General features: G+C 51.5%; 1 protein-coding gene across 3 annotated transcripts in view; it reads left to right on the forward strand.

Moving 5' to 3' along the window:
- The window catches only part of P2RY8 (P2Y receptor family member 8), a 49,419-nt gene that overhangs the window by 18,850 nt on the left and 5,928 nt on the right, over positions 1-24,641 (forward strand). Inside the window, exons 1-2 of one of the 3 annotated variants that reach the window (XM_070366029.1) lie at positions 1,478-1,701; positions 6,506-6,847. The exons of 1 other annotated variant lie outside the window; for it this stretch is intronic. The gene's annotated coding sequence lies outside the window, so the exon portion shown is untranslated. Of the gene's footprint in view, positions 1-1,477; positions 1,702-6,505; positions 6,848-24,641 lie in introns of those variants that run through there. One more of the 3 variants, XM_070366028.1, reaches the window with a different exon arrangement.

Genomic DNA, 24,641 nt, shown 5'->3' on the forward strand with positions numbered 1-24,641 from the left:
TGGAGTGAGTTGCCACTGGGTCCGTCTGCTAATCCCAAACTCCTGATTTATTCCCCCTCTTGGCTTTCCTGGTGGCTCAGTGGTAAAGAATATGCCTGCCAGTGCAGGAGACATGCATTTGATCCGTGGGTCAGGAAGATCCCCTGGAGGAGGCCATGGCACCCCACTCCAGGATCCTTGCCTGGAAATCCCATGGAGAGAGGAGCCTGGAGGGCTACCATCCACGGGGTCACAAAGAGTCAGACACGAGCGAGCGACTAACACTTTTGCTTTCTTTCACTTCAGCTACTAAACAATAACACCAAATGCATATTTTACCTTATTGAAAATATTTTTCGTGTTACTTTATCTCACTTTATTTTGTTTTTAAGTGCGATGTTTAAGAACAGATTTCTAAGTGCGTAATACAAAACCGTTCTCAGTGGGCACAATGGCTCAGGCAGGTCGGACCGCCTGTGAGTGTGATCACACAGGATCCGTGTTTTTGTGAGTTTCTCTCACTGGGCATCACGTCCTGAGGGTTCCTCTCTGTTGCTGCCTGTGTCACAGTGTCCTTCCTTTTTCACGGTTGTATAATATTCCACGGTACAGATGGCCCTCACTCTGTGTAAATCTATTCCTCAAACAATTAAAAATAGAGCTACCGTATGATCTAGCCATCCCAGGTCTGGATCTATGTTGTTGCCATCGTTCAGTCGCTACGTTGCGTCCGACTCTTTGTGACCCCATGAACTGCAGCACGCCAGGCCTCCCTGTCCATCACCAACTGCCAGAGTCCATCCAAACCCATGTCCATCGAGTCGGTGATGCCATCCAACCATCTCATCCTCTGTCCTCCTCTTCTCCTCCTGCCCCCAATCCCTCCCAGAATCAGGGTCTTTTCAAATGAGTCAGTTCTTCGCATCAAGTGGCCAAAGGATTGGAGTTTCAGCTTCAGCATCAGTCCTTCCAATGAACACCCAGGACTGATCTCCTTTAGGATGCACTGGTTGGATCTCCCTGCAGTCCAAGGGACTCTCAAGAGTCTTCTCCAACACCACAGTTCAAAAGCATCAATTCTTTGGCACTCAGCTTTCTTCGTATGATTTCCTAAATAGTTCCTAATTAGCAGCTTTTCCAAAACAAACTAATATTAAATATATTCCAATGAAACCTCATTTCAAGTTACTACAGTTTCTCATCATCAACTAGCAAGTTTTAGGAAGTGATTCCTGAATCTGTTTCGGTGAGACTTACTTTGTTTTACCCTTGTTTTTAAAAGAGGTACTATGAAAATGCGTAAAATCCCCTCTGGTGACCTGATCCAGTGCCACCGGCTCCCCCCCTACCCTGTCCCCCTGCAGGGACCCCACCGTGAAAAAGAGGAAGCTTTTCCATCGCAAAGGGTTCTGCCCCCGGGCAGAGTTTCGTAACGTTTGCGCATTTAATTAAAGCGTTCAGCTGACAGATTACCGTTAAAAGGAGGCCCACTGTGTCCCCAGAAGGTTGCGGACCCTGTCGGTTGAAGGGCTGGTGGGCGGACGGGCGGTAGGGTCCCCAGAAGACGCAGGAAAGCTGTCCTTCGGCCCCATTTCTGTGATCTGGCGTCTGTGATCTGGCATCTGTGATCTGGGCTTTCCCCCTCTGAAGGGGGCCGGGAGGGTCTCCCCACCGCCCGGCTCAAGTCTGCTCACCTAGGACGGCCACCCTCCTTGCAGCCACGTGAGTCACGGGACCCGGGATGGGGCAGGGGGACCACGAAGGGGACAGTGTCTCCCACGGAGGCCTGGGGACACAAAGTGTCCATTTTAACGACGTTTATTAATGGGGTTCCCAGGGGGCGCTACTGGTAAAGAACCCGGCTGCCAACGCAGGAGATATAAGAGACGCTGGGGCGATCCCTGGGTCGGGAATATGCCCTGGAGGAGGGCATGGCAACCCATTCCAGTATTCTTGCCTGGTGGGCTACGGGCCATGGGGTCGCAAAGACTCACGCACGACCGATTTTGTGCCGAGAGGGCTCACATCACATCAGCTCTTCTCAAGACTGTGTGAGTGTAACGCGGGCACCCCAGAGCCATAAGGGTTACTCATGGGGTTTGCAGAGAGAGGACAAAGGATGTGAACGGGTTATGAGATGGGGGCTCTAATGATGCCTAAGGCGTACGGGGAAACGTCCCCCATCCTTCCACACCCTAAGGTGCTCTTGTCATGCCTGGCTGAGATGGAAACAGTGGCTCTGAGTTGAGAAATCTGCCTAAGATCCAGAGGCAGGGAGGGGAGAAGGTGGGCGCCCATGGCTGAGGGCACATGGCTACCGTGGTGTCCAAGCCTTGGTCAAAGGAGGAGATGAGGGCTCTGTGGACTTCTGTCTTCCCACTGGAAGGGCGGGGCACACTGGCTCCTGGTGGATGAGTCATAACGGTTTTGGTGGGAAACGATAGAAACTTGGCTCATAAGAAGCAGAGGTCAATGCAGAAACCGACTAGCTGGGTCATCAGAAATGTCGGGGCAGCTTCAGGAATGGCTTGATCCAGGGGCTGAAGTCATCATTTATGCCCTGTCCTATTCTCTGAGCAGGGGGACACCAGGGGACTGGATACAGGTCAGTGCAGGGGACATGAGGGGCCTGGACGCCAGGTCAGTGCAGAGGACACGAGGGGCCTGGACGCCAAGTCAGTGCAGGGGACATGAGGGGCCTGGACACCAAGTCAGGGCAGGGGACACGAGGGCCTGGACGCCAGGTCACTTCAGGGGACACGAGGGGCCTGGACGCCAGGTCAGGGCAGGGGACACGAGGGGCCTGGACGCCAGGTCAGGGCAGGGGACACGAGGGGCCTGGACAGGGGCTCAGTGCAGGGCACACAGGGGCCTGGATGCCAGGTCAGGGCAGGGGACACGAGGGGCCTGGACATCAGGTCACCTCAGGGGACACAAGGGGCCTGGACGCCAGGTCACCTCAGGGGACACAAAGGGCCTGGACATCAATCAGGTCACCTCAGGGGACACGAGGGGCCTGGATGCCAGGTCACCTCAGGGGACACGAGGGGCCTGGACAGCAGGTCCCATTCAGCAGGAGACACGAGGTGATGGCTGAGTAGCTTGTCCAGAGCCCCAGCCCCGGGGCCGGTCCCCATCCCCAGCGTCCCTCCATCTGTTGCTCCCCGTGCGTTTCTCTGCCCTCTGCCTGTGAGATCACAGAGAGCATCCAGCATCCCTCGACCTCTCACCGGCTCCCTCCCTGCGTTCCGTCATTACCACACCCTCGTGTCCGGCTCTGAACTCAGCACAGAGCTGACCATGCCCCACACCAGGCCCTTCACCCCTCTGCACCTCAGGGTCCCCAGAGAGCCCCGTGGACAGAGGTGCATGGCTGGCTGCAGTCCACAGGGAGGCAAGGAGTCGGACACGACTGAAGTGACTTAGCACGCACACCCATAGGACGATGCCCCCTAAACACCAGACGATGTGGCCCGAGGGCTCCAGGAACCGGGGCCCGACCCTTCATGCTCTTCCCTCTGGGACGCAGGGTCAGGAAGGAGTCATCTGTGACCTTCGCAAAGAAGGGAATGAGAACCGTAGCCACCGGCCAGCTCTCCTGGTCCACGGAGGCATCTGGGAATGTGCTTCGTGTGAACAGTGAGGACGCCCAGGCCATCTCTTCCTTCTGTTCAAGTCCTGGCGGGCATTCAAGGAGCCTCGGGGACCGCAGACCCAGACACGTGGGTGGGCGGTCAGCTCGAGACACCCGGCACTGACCGAAGGGGTGCGGACGATGGAATCAAGGGAGGGACGGTCTCCAAATGAGGGGTGAACAGGGAGCCAGGGAGTTCGCGGGGCAGCAGGTCAGTGAGATACAGCAAAGCACCCCAGACCCAGCCTTACGTTTCCCCTGGTGTTCACGAGGCTTTTTTTCAAAACGAAGCCAGCATTTGCATCATATGCAGTTAACCCTTCAAGTAAGCAATACATGTGTGTGTGTAAGTCGCTCAGTCGTGTCTGATTCTTGCGACCCCGTGGACTGCAGCTCCGCCAGGCTCCTCGGTCCATGGGATTCTCCCGGCAAGGATACTGGAGTGGGTTGCCATTTCCTTCTCCAATGCATGAGAGTGCAAAGTGAAAGTGAAGTCACTCAGTCGTGTCCGACTCTTAGCGACCCCGTGGACTGCAGCCTACCAGGCTCCTCCATCCATGGGATTTTCCAGGCAAGAGTACTGGAGTGGGGTGCCATTGCCTTCTCCGACGCTGTAGCCTGGAAGCCCCCAGAAGCTGGAAGAGGCGGGAAGGACCCTGCTCTGGAGCCTCTGGATGGAGCTCAGCCCTGGGACCCCTTGAGCTCAGAAGTCTGGTCCCTAGGACTCCGGGAGGATGGATGTCTGTGGTTTTAACCCCCCAGTGTTGGGTTCTGGCAGCCCCAGGAGACTGACCAATACTGGCAAGTTTCCACTCTCTCTGTGGGCACTGGGAAGCCACGGTCACCAGTTGGCACTTTCTACTATAAACCAGAGCCCAGCCTTCCACACCTCTTTATTGGTTCGTCTCTGCTTCCTTTCTGGCCCCGCAGAGAAGCCCAAGCGTGTGGGCAGCCCCTCCTCCCACCCACTGTGGAACCGTCACTCACTTGCTCAGTCGTGTCTGACTCTTTGCGACCCCATGGGCTGCAGCACACCAGGCCTCCCTGTCCATCACCATCTCCCAGAGGTTGTTCAAACTCATGTCCATCGAGGCGGTGATGTCATCCAACCATCTCATCCTCTGTCGTCCCCTTCTCCTCCTGTCCCCAATCTTTCCCAGCATCGTGGTCTTTTCCAATGAGTCAGTTCTTCAAATCAGGCATCCAAAGTATTGGAGTTTCAGCTTCACCATCAGTCCTTCCAGTGAATATTTAGGGCTGATCTCCTTTAGGATGGACTGGTTGGATCTCCTTGCAGTCCAAGGGACTCTCAAGAGTCTTCTCCAACACCACAGTTCAAAAGCATCCATTCTTCGGCGCTCAACCTTCCTTACGGTCCAACCAACTCTCACATCCGTACATGAAAAACCATAGCTTTGAGTAGACGGACCTTTGTCAGCAAAGTGATGTCTCTGCTTTTTAATAGACTGTCTAGGTTTATTGTAGCTTTGTTTCCCAGGAGAATTAGCCGTTTTCTGACCTCATATTGCAGCCCTCTGGCCCTGCAGCTCCCTCTGAGGTTGGTGGCAAACAAGACTTCCTATGGAAGTCCACTGACATCTCCTCTTCCTCATTAAACAGCTTCCAAGCTCTGCCCATTTCGCATTTACTCATTTCCAGACCTGACTCTTACCGACTGGGGGGGCGGGTGGTCAGTGTCTGACCGTGTATCTCCAAACATCTGTATTCATTTCGCTCGTAACCCAGATACAGGCTGATGGTCAGACCATCAGCTAACTCTCAGCAAAGCGCCGTGTCTTTCCCAGGCTCCAGATGAAAACCAGAATTAAGTTGGCAAGCCCTGAAATGTCCTTCTGGGCTCCCCTCCCCCCGGGTCATCTGGGACCCTCTCCGGGGGACGGGCTCTTTGGAGACCCTTCCTCCGGGCCAGGTCAGATTCACCAGGTTTTCCCCATAGGTTGTGGTGTGTGGTCTGCCCAGACTGGGAGACCCTCGTCTCTGACCTTCTCCAGCTGAGCTTGCGGGGGTCGGGGGGATCCAGGCAGGAGACGTGTCTGTGGAGTTTTATGTCTAATACAGACTAGTGCCCAAGAGGGCTCACTGTGGCACCTTCGCTTAAAATATCTTTTTCTGGGGGAACGCCAAGCACCTCCTGAGAAATCGCCAAGACGCGCAACTGGGTCTGTGTTCAGTGGCATGCGAGCGAGCTTTTCCATGTTGCCAGGGCTTCCCTGGTGGCTCAGGTGGTAAAGAATCTGCCTGCAAGGCAGAAGACACAGGTTCTATCCGTGGGTCAGGAAGATCCCCTGGAGGAGGGCATGGCAAGCCACTCCAGTATTCCTGCTGGGGGAAATCCCGTAGACAGAGGTGCCCATAGGGTCGCAAAGAGTAGGACGCAAATGAAGCGACATAGCACGCATACACTGGGGAATCAAGGGTGGGCAGAACTATCTATATATCGCTGCCTCTATCTCTTCGTCTCTGTGACTTTCTCTGTCTACTGATCTGCTAAGCAAATCTCTCCCACTTCTTCACACAGCTGGCGTTCTGGTTCACCCACGAAGCAAGCCCTTGTGACTCTCACAATAGGTGCAACCTGCAAAGTCCTATTTCCCGGCAGGTCCGCCGCCCAACCCCCCTAGCCCAGGCCAGCTCTCTCTCTTTTTTTTTTTCTTTACACAGTGGCGCTTCACGTTAATTAATGCTTAATTAATGCATCAACTTTGAGTGGCTTCCTGCCTTAGAGACAGAGGCTAAATTTGCAGGTGTGATTCAGACCCGACGGCTGAGGAGTGCAGCTTGCCAATGGAAAAAAAAAATTAAAGAACAAAACATTGTCATGCAAAAGAATAGCAGAGGTTTTTTTTTTTTTTTTCTTCCCCCTTTGGGTAGAAAGTGGACTCTGGCTCGTTTGGCGAAGTCTGGAGAGCAGAGAGAAACACACGGGAGTCTGAGAACCCTAGGCTGGGTCGTGGAGAAGACAGATGGAAATCACACACGTGTGGGCATGCAAATGATCTGTGATTCTCTGCGCCCCGATTGTGCAACTGTGGGACATGTAAACGGGGGACAGAGATAAGAGCCCTGCTCGTGCCTGTGTGCTCAGCCGTCCTGCGATCCGAGAGCTCCACTCAGAGCACAGAGGGACGGCCGCCCGGTGCAGTCTCCATCCGCCACCCCGTCTCCACCGCTCCGCCTGCAGAGCAGAGTCCCTGAGGGGACGCCACACCAGAGGTACCGTCCCGGGGTGACAGAGACAGGAGGGACCCTGGAGAACGTGGACTCTGGAGGTCATCAGGTCCCACTTAGAGTGTGGTTCTGGCCTCAGAGTGGCCGGAGGGCCGTGGAAGATATCTTGCAAGCGCCCACGCCCGGCGTGGAGTAGAGTTCCCGTTTCCTCGCCGGCGGGCGGTGGATGTCGGTGTTTTCAGAGCTCAGTCATTCTGATACCCATCAGGTGGCAGCTTGTCCTCAGTGGGGTGTTACTTTACAATTCCCTGACGGGCTTACGACCTGTAGCTTCTTTTCCTGCGCCTCTGTGCTGTCTGGACAACTTCTTCGATGAAGCTCTTGGGTCTTTGGCCACCCCTTTTTCACTTGGGTTGTTTATTTTCCTACTGATATTTTAAGAGCTCTTTACATATTGTGGATTCTGGTCTTTTTTTTTTCTCCCCCAGATACGTCTTTTGCAACTATTTCCCCCCAGTCTATGGCTTGTCTTATTTTATGGACAGAGTTGTTGGCAGGGCACATATTTTTAATTTTGACAAAGTCCAGCTTATCTGTGATTTCTTTCATGGATTGTGCTTCTGGGGCTGTGTCTAAGATGTTAGAGAAATCCCAGTGACGGTTTCGGCCGAGCCAAGAAAAAAGGTATCACCACACACAGGGTAATCTGGGTTTTTCTTCAGCATTATTGTGTAGAAGTCTTACTGTTTTCTGTTCACATCTGGACTGTGATCCATTTTGAGTTCATTACTACGAAGGGAGTGAGGTCTGTGTCTAGATTCTTTTTCTTTCCTGCATATGGATGAGTTGCTCCAATATCGTTTTTTAAAGGGACTGTCTTCGCTCCTTTTTGTCAAAGATCTTTGCTCGTTTTTGCCTTTTTTTTTTCTTTGCTCCATTATAATGCTTTTTGGTCAAAGATCAGTTAAGCTCATGGAGAGTGTCTGCCTCTGTAGGCCCTGTTCTGTTGCATTGATCCATTTCTCTATCGTATCACCAATGCCGCACTGTCTTAAAAAAACATTTTTACCAAAAATATTCCTAAAAGATCATGATTCTTTTTTTTTTCCACTTCACTATGGTTGGTGTAAAATAGTGTTTAAGTTACAGGTGTACAATCTAGTGATTCACAGTTTTTAAAGACAATACTCCCTTGACAGCTATCGTAAAATATTGGCTGTATTAACTGTGTTGTACAATATGTGTTTGTAGCTTTTTTTTTTTTTGTATCTTCCCCAACACTTGTAAAATTATGTCTTCAGTTCAGTCGCTCAGTCGTGTCTGACTCTTTGCGACCCCGTGGACTGCAGCACGCCAGGCCTGCCTGTCCATCACCAGCTCCCAGACTTTGCTCAAACTCATGTCCATCGAGTCCGTAATGCCATCCAACCATCTCATCCTCTGTCGCCCCCTTCTCCTCCGGCCTTCAATCTTTCCCAGCATCAGGGTCTTTCCCAGTGAGTCAGTTCTTTGCATCAGGTGGCCAAAGGATTGGTGTTTTTCAGCTTCAGCGTCAGTCCTTCCAATGAATATTCGGGACCGATTTCTCACTGGAGCCTAGTGGGTTTACAATATGGTGTTAGTTTGTCTGCTGAACGGCAAACTGAATCAGCTATGAAAGTGTTAGCTGCTCGGTCGTGTCTGACTCTCTACAACCCCATGGACTGTAGCCCTCCAGGCTCCTCTGTCCATGGGATTCTCCAGGCAGGAACACTGGGGTGGGTTGCCATCCCCTCCTCAGGGTTTCTCATTAGTTAATCTATTTTATACATAATATCCTTGTAGCTTATTTTATAGATGAGAGCTTGTGCCTCGTATTCCCCTACCTCTGAATTTCCCTACCTCGCTTCCCTCCCACCCCACCATCTTGATGACTGTAATTACTACTGTAATTACTACAGCTTATTACTGTAATAAGTCTTGAAGTCAGGTGGTGTCAATGAGCCCATTTTCTCCTTCTCCTTAAGTTGTGTGTTGGCTATTCTGGACTTTTTGCCTCTCGCTAAGGGCTTCCCTGGTGGCTCAGATGGTAAAGAATCTGCCTGCAATGCAGGAGACCGAGGTTCAGTCCCTGGGTCCGGAAGATCCCCTGGAGAGGGGAATGGCAACCCACTCCAGTCTTCTTGCCTGGAGAATCCCATGGACAGAGGAGCCCAGTGGGCTGCTGTCCACGGGGTCGCAAAGAGTCGGACACCACTGAAGGGACTTAGCACATGCACATAGAGTCTAAAATCACTTGGTCAGTATCCGCGTCTCATAAAAGGTGTTAGAATTGCAGGGATATCTCCAGTGCCCCCACATAGGCCCTTTAGGCAAGGCTGACAGCCCCATCTGGGAAGACAGCAGAGTTCAGATGGGTGAGCGAACTTGCGGATGTCTCAGATACCCCTGCTTCCCGAGAGTTTGACATTTTCCTTCCAGCGTGTTCTCTCAGATCCCATCTTGCAATTGCTCAGCAGACACGGAGCCTCGGTCAAGGGCAGGCGTGGTGACTGTCCCTGTGGGTGATGGCACAGTTACAGCATGGCCTGGGCAACACAAAACTAGCAAAATGTCGGAGTCCCCCGGAGGCCCAGTGTGTGAGACCATGTGCTTCCATGGCAGGGCGAGCGGGTTCCATCCCTGGTTGGGGAACTGACATCCCACCTTCCTCATGGAGCAGCTGTTTTATTTCTTTTCCAAATAAGAAAAATTGTAAAAGTAGAAGGAACTTAAAAAAAAAAAAAAAGGGAGGAAAAACTTTAGATACTGGTTAGAGAAGATACTCCTGAGCTAGGTATGAAATATACATGACATAGTGGCAAGATTTTGTAACCTAAAGATAATGATAAAGATAAAAAGGGGATGAGATGATTGGATGGCATCACCGACTCGATGGACATGAGTCTGAGCAAACTCCAGGAGTTGGTGATGGACAGGGAGGCCTGGCGTGCTGCAGTCCATGGGGTCGAAGAGAGTCAGACACGACTGAGTGACTGAACTGAACTGAACTGAAAGATAGAAAATATTGAGACTTCCCTGGTGGTTCAGAGGTTAAGACTTTGCCTCCCAGTGCAGGGGGAGTAGGTTCAATTCCTGGTCAGGGAGCTGAATTCCCACATGCCTTTTGGCCAAAAAGCCAAGACGTAAAACAGAGGGAGTATTGGAGCAAATTCCATAAAGCAAACCACTTTAAAAAAAATGCTCCACTTGACAAAATGATCCATATGAAACACATCTTTAAAGATGCAAAATGCGAGTGCATCTATCAGACGCCACCAACAGAAGTAAAAGTTGCACATTGTGTACAGAGAACTGCTGGCAGCACACGGGCCAGAAAAAGTGATGTGATTCAGGGTCATCAGCACAGCACACAGAGAGCAAAGCAGAGTTCCGGTGTGGCCAGTTCAAGACCCGAACAGGACTGTGTGGTTTGCAAATACGCACGACTGTATGTAAAGGAGATACCTAATGTCACTCTACTGTATAACACAAAGAACTCTACCCAATACTCGGTAACGGCCTAAGCGAAAAAAAGAATCTGAAAAAGAGGGGAGGTACGTGTCCATGTGTAGCTGATTCACTTTGCTGTGTACCTGAGGGCTAGTCCGACATTGTACATCAACTATATACTCTTATAAAACTGGTTAAAAAGCAGCTGCAAATTTCTGAGCTTGTGATCATATTTGTAATCAAGGCAAATACATATATTAATTATAAATATGCGTGTGAAGCACATATAGTCTTTTCTTTCCTTTCTAGCGACTGAAGTTCTTCCGTGAATACGAACATAAACCATTCAGAATAGGAAAAATACTAAAACTTGTGAGGACGGAGAGGCATCAGTCGGGAGATTGGGACAGACAAATACAGAGCACTATATATAGACAGACAGTCAAGAAAGACCTGCTGTACAGCACAGGGAACTCTACTCAATATTCTGTAATAACGTATATGCTGAAAGAACCTTAAAAAGAATCTTAATAACCTGTATGGGAAAAGAATCTTAAAATCTTAAAAAAAAATCTTTTAAGAATCTTAAAAATCTTACATATATATATATGTAAAACTGATTCACTTTACAACAGAAATGAGCTCAACATTGTAAATCAACTATGTTTCAGAAAAAAAAAAGTTTATAAAAAAATTTTTAACAACAACAAAAAATGGGAGATTGGGATTGACAAATATGCACCATTGAAATTATGCATAAAATAGATGAGCAATGAGAACCTACTGTACAACACAGGGAACTCCACCCAGGCCTCTGTGGCACCTTGCTCATCGGCCAGACCCCAATATAAAATAAAAAGTTTAAAGTTTGGAAAAAAAAAAAAAAGAATCAGTAGCCTAAAAACTAAAGCACACATGTTATTCTGTGAATGCAAAAGCCTTATACTTAACTTGTTGACGATTGTGCAGAGTTTTGATCTGTTTTTTTATATTGTTACATACCCAAGTAAGTTGGAGAGCAAAAAGAATCATACTCTGTGTTGACCTAAACGGGAAGGAAATCCAAAAAAAAGAGGGGATATATGTATATGTATAGCTGATTCACTTTGCCGTACAGCAGAAACTAACCTAACATTCTGAAGCAACCCAGGGGCTGTGCTTAGTCACTCAGTCGTGTCCGACTCTTTACAACCCCATGGACTGTAGCCCGCCAGGCTCCTCTGTCCATGGGATTCTCCAGGCAAGAAGACTGGAGTGTGTCGCCATTTCCTTCTCCAGGGGATCTTCCCAACCCAGGTCTCCTGCGTTGCAGGCAGATTCTTTACCATCTGAGCCACCAGGGAAGCCCAAGAATACTGCAGTGGGTAGCCTATCCCTTCTCCAGGGGGTTTTCCTGACCCAGGGATTGAACCCAGGTTTTCGGCATTGCAGGTGGATTCTTTACCAGCTGAGCCACCAGGAAAGTCAAGTACTGCAATAGAAAGCAACTAGATTGCAATAAAAAATAATTTTTTAAAAAAGGCAGTGTAATTTGGTGAAAGAGAGACGCACAGATCAATGGAAACACAATAGCGATCCCAGAAATATATCCGCACGAATATGATCCACTCGATTGTGTGGAAACAGCTGCTACCATCACGCTGATAAGACAGAGTTGAGTGACCCAACGGTGGGTCTGGCTTGGTTTGGCAAAGCCATTTCACGGAGGAAGTGCCAGTGGAGAACTCGAGAAAGACAGTCAACCCCAGAAAATAGAAGCAGAGACTGTCGACCTCTTCGGCCCTCGTGTGAGGTGTGACTTGAACCTTGGGTGACATGGCAAATCTCACCCCTCAGATGGAAACGATGACGCAGGCTGCTGGCGGACTGTGGTTGTTGACAGCGTGACGAATGAGTGCCCCCTTCCCCCATCCCACCCTTGTTTTCTTTTCTGCAACTTCAGGTTGGCGCCGTGTGTGGGAAGGATCTGGGGTGATGGTGGCTCTATTTTTTTTGGCGGGAAAATGTAGAGAATTGCTATCATTCCATCCTTCAAGAGTCTGGTAGAAATCACCAGTAAGTCCTTCTGCACATGGTGCTTTTTTTTTGGGGCGGACGTTAATGATTATTGATTCTGTTCTTTAATAAACACAGACCGATTCTAATGGCCTGTTTACCCTTGGGTGTGTCTCAGCAGGTCGTGTCAAGGATGTGGTCCAATCATCTAGGTAACAAAATCTGTGGGCACAGAACTCGTCATAGTATTGCTTGATTGTTCCTTCAATGTCTTTGGAAAGGGCAACCCACTCCAGTGTTTTTTTTAATTCTAATTAATTTAGTTTTAATGAAAGGATAATTGTTTTACAATATTGTCTTGGTTTCTGCCATATGGCAAGATGAATCAGCCACAGGAATACATACCTTCCTCCCCTCTTGAACCTCCCTCCCCACTCCGCTTTTCTTGCGTGGAGAATCCCACAGACAGAGGGGCCTGGCGGGCTCGCTTTTCTTGCCTGGAGAATCCCACGGACAGAGGAGCCTGGCGGGCTACAGTCCACGGGGTCGCAGAGAGGCGGACACGACTGAGTGAGTAAGCAAGCGGTCTGTAGTGGCAGCCTGTCTCTGGTTTCCGATTTTTGTGATGTGTGTCTGTGTCTCTTTTATTGTTTTTATTGGAGGACAGCTTCTTTGCAATGCTGCCTCAGTTTCCAGGGTACGGCCAAGTGAATCGGCCGTACGCATACCTGTGTCCCCTCCTTTGTGGATTTTTCTTTCCGTTTGGCTCACCACACAGCAGTGAGTACCGTTCCCTGTGTTAGACAGTAGCTTCTCATTAGTTATCTACTTTATACAGAACATCAGTTGTATATAAGTGTCAGTTCCATCTCCCAATTCATCCTACCAACCCTTCCCCAGGTGGTGTCCATATTCTCTGAGTCTCTTTGTTTTTCCTTTGCCTGACTGGCAGTTTATTGACTTTCTCCATCTCTTCCAAGACCCAGCTCTTGATGTCTTTCTCTTTCCTCTCTTGATTTTCTGTTTTCAGTTTCTGCGCTTTCTGCTCTCACTTTTATCACTTCCTGTGTTTTACTCCCTTGGGATTTAAACGGATCCTCCTGTTCTAATTTCTAAGGTGGAAGTCTCCAGGGTTGGTTTTACATCTATTCTCCTTGCTAACTAACGTAACGCATTCAATTTAACATGAGCGTAGCCTTTGTATCGGAATCCTGTGTGTGTGTTCGTTGCTCCGTAGTAAACGTGAGTCTTTGACACCCCGTGGACTGTAGCCCTGCCGGGCTGCTCTGTCCATGGGATTCTGCATGCAAGAACACTGGAGTGGGTTGCTATGCCCTCCTCCAGGGGATCTTCCTGACCCAGGGATCGAACCCGGCTGTCCTGCACTGCAGGCAGATTCTGCACCATTTGAACCACAATTTGGGCTTTGAAAGACGTTATTGCAGCCATGTAGAGAAATGCTTGCACAGATGTGTGTCTACAGAGTACAGAGTTCAGGCAATGCGTCCGAGTGCCCACAGCCTGGGGAGCAAGAGGACATACACCCGCTGGGTATTCAAGTGTAGAAAATGGCAGAGAGACACTGTGTATACGTGACTGAGGCGTTCATAAACGCCCAAAGTGAGAAGGTCATGGCAGGCGATGTGTACAGCATGCACGGTAAAACGTCTGCCTGTGTGGGTGAGTGTCGTTGACTAAAACATAGAGTCACGACCGGAAATTAATAAGGGAGGTATTTTATTTGCTGGGCATGTTGAGGACTCCGAGCCTGGTGGGGGACAGCATCTTGGTAGCTCTGAGAAAACTGCTCCAAGGAGGCGGGGAGACGGGGGTCAGGCTGTTTACAAGTTTGCAACAAAGGGAGCAGGCGGTCTGAATAGCAAAGATCAGGTATCAGGGAAGGAATTGGGCATTCTGCGTATGGGAGGATGCAGGCCTGTGGGTCACTGAATTCATTCATGCTGTCCATATGCACCTCAGCTGTCTTGGCAAATCCTGTTCCTTGTTTACCTTGCTGTTGTCCAGTCGCTCAGTCGTGTCCGATTCTTTGCGACCCCATGGACCGCAGCACGCCAGGCCTCCCTGTCCGTCACCAACTCCTGGAGCTTGCACAAACTCATGTCCATCAAGTCGGTGATGCCATCCAACCGTCCCATCGTCTGTCGTCCCCTTCTCCTCCTGCCTTCAATCTTTCCCAGCATCAGGGTCTTTTCCAGTGAGTCAGTTCTTCGCATCAGGTGACCAAAGGACTGGAGTTTCAGCTTCAGCATCAGTCCTTCCAATGAACACCCAGGACTGATCTCCTTTAGGATGGACTGGTTGGATCTCCTCGCAGTCCAAGGGACTCTCAAGAGTCTTCTCCAACACCACAGTTCAAAAGCATCGACTCTTTGGTGCTCAGCTTTCTTTATGGTCCAACTCTCACATCCATACATGACCACTGGGAAAACCATAGCTCATGCAGAGGGCAGAACTTGCTGATGGCCTTGACCTTTCTAGTTTACTGGTATGCGAGGAGATACTCTCATTTCACAGTGTATGTATGTGAAATGTGTGTTTCAGGCACACCGAGACGTGCCTGGAAGGATGCTACAGAGCAGACGCCTCCCACTGACCAGCTACAGGGTGGGCCAGGGCCCTCGAGGGAAAATAAGTTCCAACGCTGTTTCTTTCTAATGTTTATTTGTTTGGCTGAGTCGGGCCTTAGCTGTGACGCTCGGGCTCAGTACTTAGGGCTCGTGGCTGAGTTGCCCGGAGGCACACGCGACCTCAGTTTCCCAACCAGGGGTCGAACCCACGTCTCCTGCACTGTAAGGCGGATTCCTTTATTTATTTGTTTTTGAAACTGTAAAGTTTTTATTATTGGTGTGTAGACAATTAACAATGTTGTGATGGTTTCAGGCGGACAGCAAAGGGACTCAGGCTTACATATACATGTATGCATTCTCCCCAAAACTCCCCTCCATCCCAGCTGCCACACGACACTGAGCAGAGCTCCCTGTGCTGTCCAGCAGCTCCTTGCTGGTTCTCCATGTTAAACACAGCAGTGTGTCCATGTCCATCCCAAACTCCCTGGCTATCCCTTCCCCCATCCTTCCCCCTGGTGATCATAAGGTTATTACAGAGTATTGAGCAGATTTCCCTGTGCTGTCCAGCAGATCGTTGCTGCTTCTCCATGTTAAAGACAGCAGTGTGTCCATGTCCATCCCAGACTCCCTGGCTATCCCTTCCCCCATCCTTCCCCCTGGTGACCATAAGTTCATTTTCCAAGTCTGTGAGCCTCTTTCTATTTTGTAAGTAAATTCATTTGTATCATGTCTTTTTGGAGTCCCCGTATAACTGACGTCCAAGACGGCTGCCCTTCTCTGTGTGACTTACTTCACTCAGCAGGAGAATCTCTGGGTCCAGCCTGTTGGTGCGGATGGCTGTATTCCGTTCCTTTCTGTGGCTGAGTCATACTCCATTGTGTATGCACAGCGCATCGTCTTTCTCCACTCCTCTGTTGGTGGACATCTTGGTTGCTTCCATGTCCTGGCTGTTGTAAACGGCCCTGCTGGGGTGCGTGGGTCATTTCAGAGCGTGTTTTTCTCTGCATGCCTGCCAGGGGTGAGATGGCTGGATCACACAGTAGGTGTTTTCTAAGGAACCTCCATTCTGTTCTGCGCAGCGGCGGCAGCCATGTACAGCCAACGGTGAAGGCGGGTCTGCCAGGTGGATTCTTCACCCCGAAACACCAAGGAAGTCCCTCGGTGTGCGTTCACGTCACGCTGACGGCAGTTTCCCCATCTTCACCTTGGTCAGCGTCCACCGAACGACCCGCGAGGCTGTTGCCCATATCCTCACGTCTCTGTCTTTCCTGCAATCTCATCCCTTCACGCCCTACGTTTTCCGAAAGATTCCTCCCCCTCTTTCGTTTCGCAGGATGATTGCTCTGGCTTTCTGTACTCCATCGGCTCAACTCTGCCTCTTTTTGCTTGTGTGTCTGTTTCCTGGGGCTGCTGGAAGGAAACCGTCTCCCCCCCACCCAACTGGGAGCAGAGCTTGAACAACTCAGATTCAGTGCCTGCAGACCTGAAGTCAAGGTGTGTGTGGGAGGGTGGGTTCCTTCTGAAGGCTGTGGCTGGGAATCTTTCCCACGCCTCCATCCCAGCCTCTGGGCTTCCCTGGTGGCTCGGATGGTAACGAACCCGCCTGCCAATGCAGGAGACACAGGTTCGATCCCCGAGTCAAGAAGATCCCCTGGAGAAGGGAAGAGCAGCCCACTCCAGTGTTCTGGCCTGGAGAATCCCATGGACAGAGGAGCCTGGCGGGGCTATGGTCCACGGGGTCGCAAAGGGTCAGACACGACTGAAGCGACTCAAACTTTCACTTGTCACTTCGTCTCGGCTTCTGGTGTTTCCTGGCCCATCCTTGGCGTTCCTTGGCTTATTGAAGCATCTTCTCCACCTCTGCCTCCATTTCTGCCCAGCCGTCTCCCTCCTTCTGCCCAATGCCTGCCTGCATTTTTAATATTTATATCCTTCTTGCTGCATTGCATGTTAGCTGTGGTACTCAGGGTCTCCATTGCAGCTCACAGGGTCCAGGCTGCTCAGACTCCAGCTGACATCTGAAGGCTCAGTCCTGTGGCTCGCAGGTCGAGATGCCCCAAGGCACGTGAAATCTTAATTCCCCTACCAGGTATCAAACCTGTGTCTCCTACCTCGGAAGGCAGATTCCCAACCCTTGTACCACCAGGGAAATCCCCCTAAACGTCCCCTTTTTATAAGGACACCGGTCATAGCAGACACGTTTCTCCTCTCGCTCCAATAAGACCTCATGCGTGGTCAGTCGCTTCAGTTGTGTCCGACTGTCTGCAGTCCCATGGACTGCAGCCTGCCAGGCTCCTCTGTCCATGGGATTCTCCAGGCAATGACACTGGAGTGGGTTTCCATGCCCTCCTCCAGGAGATCTTACCATCCCAGGGATCGAACCCGCATCTCTTGCATTTGCAGGCAGGTTCTTTACCCACTGAGCCAACTCGGAAGTCCAGACGGACCTCACGTGAACCTAAAAGAATTACATCTGCAAAGACACACCCCCTCTCCCCGCCTTGGAACGAAGGCGACCCTTTTACATACAGCGAGTTAGAGCTTCAGCCTGAACTTGAAAGGGGGAGACACAATTCACCCGTGACAGCCACAGAGTTTCCGGCATCTTTTCTGTGTCACCCCCATGGTCAACCAGAAAACCCATCACAGCTTCCTCTCCTGGGCAGGTTCACAAACATTGCCCAGGGCCTCGGATCAAGGGCAAGAGGGCAGGATCTCCCACACGAGGCCGACGACTCACCCCTTCCCTGGCAGGCAGTGGCCGGAATGTCTGGGCGTGATGGTCAGATTCCAAAGCGGCCTTGTGTAGCTGCCAGCTCTCCATGATTTGCCACTTGTAAAGTCTTCTGTCCACGCTCGTGACTTAGCCCTGATGCTGGCGGGGACCCGGCTGGACTCAGCTAGAACCCTCCCCTCCGGGATGTACTGAGGTCTGAACAGCTCTTAGAGGTCTTCTCCTTGATGCCTAAAGCGGGGGCCAGCAAAGATGTACCCACATCCTGACCCCCTGGAACCCACGAGTGGGGAGAACAATGTGGTCTCTGCGGATGTCATGAAGGGAAGGGCCTGAGATGAGGCCCTCCTGGATTCTGAGCTGTGCTGTGCTCAGTCGCTCAGGCGTGTCCAACTCTCTGTGACCCCATGGACTGTAGCCCACCAGGCTCCTCTGTCCATGGGATTCTCCAGGCCAGAATACCAGAGTGGGTTGCCATGCCCTCCTCCAGGGGATCTTCCCGACCCAGGGATAGAACCCAGGTCTCTCCTACTGCAGGCAAATTCTTTACCACCTGAGTCAGCAGGGAAACCCAAGAATAACTGGAGTGGGTTGCCATTCCCTTCCCAGGGGATGTTCCCCACCCAGGAATTGAACCCAGGCCTCCCTCAATGTAGGCAGATTCTTTACCAGCTGAGCCACCAGGGAAGCCCCCTCCTGGATGGGGGTGGCCCTAAACGCAATGACAAGTAACCTTCCACAAAGTTCATCAGTCAGTGACTCTAAGATATTTTTTGAAATCCTGCCAATAGATGATGGGCACCTACATAAAGATTCTGGATATTATAAAATAATTAGCCTCCAATGCCCAAAAAAAGATTCTCTAAAGATGAGTGCATTAACTATCATGATCGAATTTCAGAAGAAATCCACCTGTTGTTTGCTGAGTTATTTATAGGGCTGTAGCTCAGTGGGGTGGTGTAGTGGGTTGAAGGCTGCCCCCCTAAGATTCATGCCCACTCAGAAACTCAGGCCGGGCATTATTAGAAAATAGGGTCTCTGCAGAGGTGACAGAATGAAGGGTCTGAGATGAGGTCCTCCTGGATGGGGGTGGCCCTAAACCCAGGGACAGTGTCCTTATAAGACAGCAAAGAGGAGAGACACGGATGCAGAGGGAAGCCACGTGCAGACGGAGGCAGAGACGGGAGGGAGGCGGCCACCAGCTCAGGGACGGATGCCTGGAGCCCCCAGAAGCTGGAAGAGTTGGAAGGACCCTCCCCAGGGGCCTCTGCAGGGAGCTCAGCCCTGGGACTCCTTGACCTTAAAGGATAGATGTCTATGTTCACCAGCTCCCCAGTTTGTGGCCCTCTGTTAGGACAGTCCAGGACACCCCCCAGTTACTGGTCTAGCTAGTATTTGTGGACACACCCAGGCTGACAGCGTGGTTTGCCGTCGCTGAGTCCCTTGGCCCCACGACCACCCTCAGAGGGTGAGTCTCTATCCGCGATATGACCGATGAGGACTTTGAGGGTCTGGGTGGACAGGACCTCACAGCCTGCCTCTTCCCAACCCTTCCTGCACCCGGCAGCTGTGAGCTCTGTGTGGTTAAGTCATCCCAGGATTCTCGACCCAGGATTCAAACCTGGGCCTCCTGGGCCAGGAAGATCCCCTGGAGGAGGGCATGGCAACCCACTGCAGTGTTCTTGCCTGGAGAATCCCATGGACAGAGGAGCCTGGTGGGCTACAGTCCGTGGGGTCGCAAAGAGTCGGACGTGACTGAGCGAGTAAACAGCAACATGCCAGGAGTGAATACTCTGTGGACAGCACGGCAGCACCCATGTGGACTCTGTGATGTCACCAGCTCTCTGAAGCCGTGGCCTTTGAGTGCTTTGGGGCTGAGGGTCCCAGAGCTGCCCCCACAAAGCACCACGACTTGGGTGGCATAAGACCCTAAGAAACCCAGAAAAGATGCCAGCCCACACTGGCGCAGGGCTGGGTCATGCTTTCCTCTTGGTCCAGACCCTCCAGTCCCTGTGTGAGCTCAGCCCCAGGAGAACCCCCCAGCGCTTGGGAAGTTTGGGCTGTTGTTGTTGCAAAGACTCACAGGAGGTCCTTAAAGAGCAGTCGTCCCTTTGACTCTGGGCTGTTTTTAACCCACCCCACCTGAGTAAGACCCACCTCAGAAGAGAGAGAAGGACCACTGTCCTGAGTATCTCTGACCTTCAGATGGTGGGGAATGGAGTCATGGGCTTGCTTTAAGTGTTAGCAGCTAGGTATGCATGGATGGATGGATAGATGGATAAGTGACTGGATGGATAGATGGATGGATGGATGGGTGAATGGATGGATAAGTGAGCGGATGGATGGATGGATGGATGGATGGATGGGTGAATGGATGGATAAGTGAGCGGATGGATGGATGGATGGATGGATGGATGGGTGAATGGATGGATAAGTGAGTGGATGGATGGATGGATGGATGTGTGGATGAATGGATAAGTGAGTGGATAGATGGATGGATGGATGGGTGGATTAATGGATAAGTGAGTGGATGGATGGATGGATAGACGGATGATTTATGGATGGGTGGGTGGATGGATGATGGATGGATGGATGGATAAGTGAGCGCATGGATGGATGGATGGATGGATGATGTATGGATAGATGGATGGGGGATAGGTGGATGGATGGATGGGTGGATGGATAAGTGAGTGGATGGATGGATGGATGGATGATGGATGGATAGATGGGTGGATGGATGCATGGACTGATAAATGAGTGGATGGATGGTTGGATGGATGGGTAGATAAGTGAGTGGGTAGATGGATGGATGATGGGTGGATAAACAGCATGTGGTCTATTCACACAGTGGAATATGACACAGTTGTGAAAAAAGAGTGAAGCTCTGACACAGGCTACAGCGTGGCTGGACCCTGAACACACACTGCTCAGTGAGAAAAGCAGACACAGAAGGACACACAGTGTGTGATTCCACTGATATGAAACATCCTGAACAGGCAAATCCGCAGACTCAGAAGGCACACCAGGGGCTGGGAAGACGTGGGAACTCTTAAGGGTACAGCGTCTCCTTTTGAGGGGGATGGACATGTCTGGAGCCAGACAGAGATGATGGTCGTGAAGGCTTGTGAGCCCTGCTCTGTACCACAGAACCCTCCACTTTCAGCATGGCATGATAGGTGAATCTGAGCTCCAGTTTTTAAATGTGTATCTGGGGAAGGGATGCAGGGGTGATGGCCATGGCGTGCAGGGCTTCTTTTCAAGACAATGAGAACGTTCTGGGATTGCGTGATGGGGCTGGTTGCTTCTCTTTGCAAATATACGAAAAACCACTGTAGTGTCTCTGGTGGCTCAGATGGTCAAGAATCGGTCTGCAATGCAGAAGATGCAGGTTTGATCCCTGGGTCAGGAAGACCCCCTGGAGGAGGGCATGGCTGCCCACTCCGGTTTTCTTGCCTGGAGAATCCCATGGACGGAGGAGCCTGGCGGGCTACAGTCCATGGAGTCACAGAGAGTCGGACACGACTGAGGGGCTAACGCCCGCAGCGCTACGTCGACTTTGCAGAGGTGACCTTGATGATGTTTTCCTGGTGGCTCTGTAAAGCCGTTAAGAAGAGAGGTCGACGGGCATGGGGGGTTCCCAGGAGCCAAGGGCGCACGGGCTGCAGCTCTGTGCAAGCTTGTGTGTGATGCCTGCATGTAGCTTCCTGCAGAACCTCCGCCCCACACCGCACCCTGCGGCCCCCAAGCCTGCAGGCTGCCCCGTGCCTCTGGCAAAGAGTCACCTCTGCCTGCCCAGCACCCCGGGGACCGTCTTGTGGTCGCCAGCAACTGTTTCTGGCTCATTTCACGCCACTTCCATCCCTCACCCCCTGGGCCTCCGCCCCGCCCGCGGCTTTGGGAGCCGGCCGCATCTGTTAGATGTGATTTCTTTATGAATCAGCCGTGCGTCGCCGTGCTGCAGGGGAGGGGGCTGCCTGCCCGGTCTCCGAGACAGGCACAGGTGAAAGCTTGGGGGGGCCCCCGGGGGGCTGGTGGTGGTGGTGTGGTGGGGGGAGGCGGCAGCTTCGGGGTGCAGACGGAGGCCTCCTGGACGCCCACGTGGCTTCTCTGCGGGGGCCAGCCGCTGTGTTATGCAAATGAAGTCTCTTTTGAAGCTCCCACCAGGAGGTTATGACAGATCCGGGGGAAGGAAGGGGGCGGTCATCACCGGGCAGAAGTGGAAAAGTGTGTTAGCCGCTGACTTGTAGTCCGACTCTGCGACCCTGTGGACTGTAGCCCCGCCAGGCTCTTGTGTCCGTGGGATGCTCTGGACAAGAATACTGGAGTGGGTTGCCATGCCCTCCTCTAGGGGATCTTCCCCAACCTGGGATCAAACCCAGGTCTCCTGCACTGCAGGCAGATTCCTGACCATCTGAGCCCCCAGGGGAGCCCCCAGCAGGCTCCCCGCCCCCCAGTGCCACTCGATGGGGGAGGCTGGGCTTTCTGTCTCCAGCTCTGTGCACCCCCCCATCTTCTCAGATTCCCCCCACCCCCCCGACTGTGGACACGCAGTAGTCTCCTAGTCCCCTCAGCCCCATCCCCTCCCCGAGTTCCCCTTTCCCCTACAGATCAGAGACCTCTGTCCTCTCCACTGTCCCCCACCATGTGGCCTCCACGTGTGATCCTGAGACGTTGGGGACATTTTGCTCCTGAACCCCAAAGATGGATGGAGGTTGGGGGCCGTGAGGTGGGGGGTTGCACCCCACACACACCATCACAACTGTACGATCGCACCTGGCCATGAGCTAGTGGTGCGGAAAGTTTCCTACTCAAAGCGAAACCAGGGTCATTTTTAAATGGGTTTGAGGAACCTCATTCGGCACACCCCCACCGCAGATGTTACATCTCCTGCGGAGGAACAGACAGATGCCCCGGGGTGCCAGGGTCCGAGAGGGGAGCTGCAATGCCATGAGCGTTGAAGGGCCCGGCGACTCACGGGCCATGATTCCTGCCAACAGACACCCTGGGGATGCACACCCTCCCCGGAACGCACCAGCAGGTGTCCCACTGCAAGGCGCACGTGAGCCAGGGGGCGTCTTCCGGGCCTGAGCTATAACGGGGGTGGCACCCGGTTGCCCAGCTGAGCCCCACACCCTGATTTCTGGAGCCCCGATATCAGGCGCGCACACACACACACAGACACGGTGAAAAACAGAAGTGATAGCTTCAGCCACAGGAAAAATAGCAACTTCATCAGGTGGCTGAGACAGTGAAGAATCCACCTGCAATGCAGGAGACCCGGGTTTGATCCCTGGGTTGGGAAGATCCCCCGGAGGAGGGCATGGCTTGCCTGCAAAAACCCTGTCGACAGAGAAGGCTGGCAGGGTACAGTCCATGGGGTTGCAGAGTCGGATGCGACTGAATGGACTGAGCAAAGAGATAACAAAACCATCCCCCAGACTTTGAAAAAACCAACAGAAATGAACTGCGAGCTGCCTTTGGGTTGCATTTACATAATTAGTTACAAAGAAAGTGACCCTGGGAACCCACTGTGTCCAGAAGGCGGAGGGCAGGCAGCCCCAGGAATTGCTTCTCCCCTGGGCCCTGGGCCCCTTTCTCTGTGTGAGTTTGAGGGGCCAGCCAGTCACGAGCAAGGTGCTCCGGGGACTTGTCTGTTTTGAGCGGGGAGGAAGGTCAGCAGGAAAAAACAGAAGTTCAAGAGTGCAAGTTTCAGGTTCCAGCAGCAGGAGGAGTCAGCACAGAACTCACCGTCTCCAGCAGGCTGGCACTTCCAGTCAGGCTGCAGGGCGTCTTACCAGCCCATGCTAAGTCATTCAGTCGTGTCTGATGCTTTGCGACCCCATGGACTGTAGCCCACCAGGCTTCTCTGTCCATGGGATTCCCCAGGCAAGAATACTGGAGTGGGTTGCCATTTCCTCCTCCAGGGGATTTTCCCAACCCAGGGATCGGACTGGGCCCTCCCGCACTGCAGGCAGACTTTCTGGCATCTAAGCCACGAGAAAAGCCCACAACTGAATACACATGTGTTTATATATATACATACACACGCATGTATATACCAGATTTATATCTGTGTGTTATGTATAGACACACACACATATATACATGCAGTGGGCTTCCCTGGTGGCACCAGTGGTAGAGAACGCAGGTGCCAACTTAGGAGACCTGAGTGCGATCCCTGGGTCAGGAAGATCCCCTGGAGGAGGGCACGGCAACTCTCTCCAGTACTCTTGCCTGGAGAATCCCACGGACAGAGGAGCCTGGTGGGCTATGGTCCAGAGGGTCACAAAAAAGTCAGACACCAGTGCAGTGACTAAGAATGCATACATGCAGTATGGTGTGTGTGTATATGTCACACACACACACACACACATACATATATACATGCAATGGGCTTCCCTGCTGGCTCAGGTAAAGAATATTCTGCAGACAAAGACTCCACCTGCAGTGCGGGAGATCTGGGTTCCACCCCTGGATTGGGATGATCCCCTGGAGAAGGGAAAGGCTACCCACTCCAGTATTCTGGCCTAGAGAATTCCATGGACTGTATAGTCCATAGGGTCCCAAAGAGTCAGACACGCCTGAGTGACTTTCACTTTTTTCACATACATGCAACATGGTGTGTGTGTATATATGTCACACATATATGTATACATGTCACACATATATACATGTATACATGCAAATGGTATGTGTGTGTATCACACATATATACATGCAATATGGTGTGTGTCATATATATCTACATGTATACATGCAATATGGTGTGTGTGTGTATCACACATATAAATATGTATATACATACAACATGGGGTGTGTGTCACACACACATATATATACAAATTTACATGCAATATGGTGTGTGTGTCTATATCACATATATATACATATATACAGACAATATGGTGTGTGTGTCACACACACACACATATATATACATGCAACATGGTGTGGGTAATATATCACATATATGACTGCAATATGGTGTGTGTCAAGTATATATATACACACATGTACATGGTAAGTGGTGTGTGTATATATATCACATATA

Source organism: Bos mutus, chromosome X (genome assembly GCF_027580195.1).
Source record: "Bos mutus isolate GX-2022 chromosome X, NWIPB_WYAK_1.1, whole genome shotgun sequence".
Classification (NCBI taxonomy): domain Eukaryota; kingdom Metazoa; phylum Chordata; class Mammalia; order Artiodactyla; family Bovidae; genus Bos; species Bos mutus.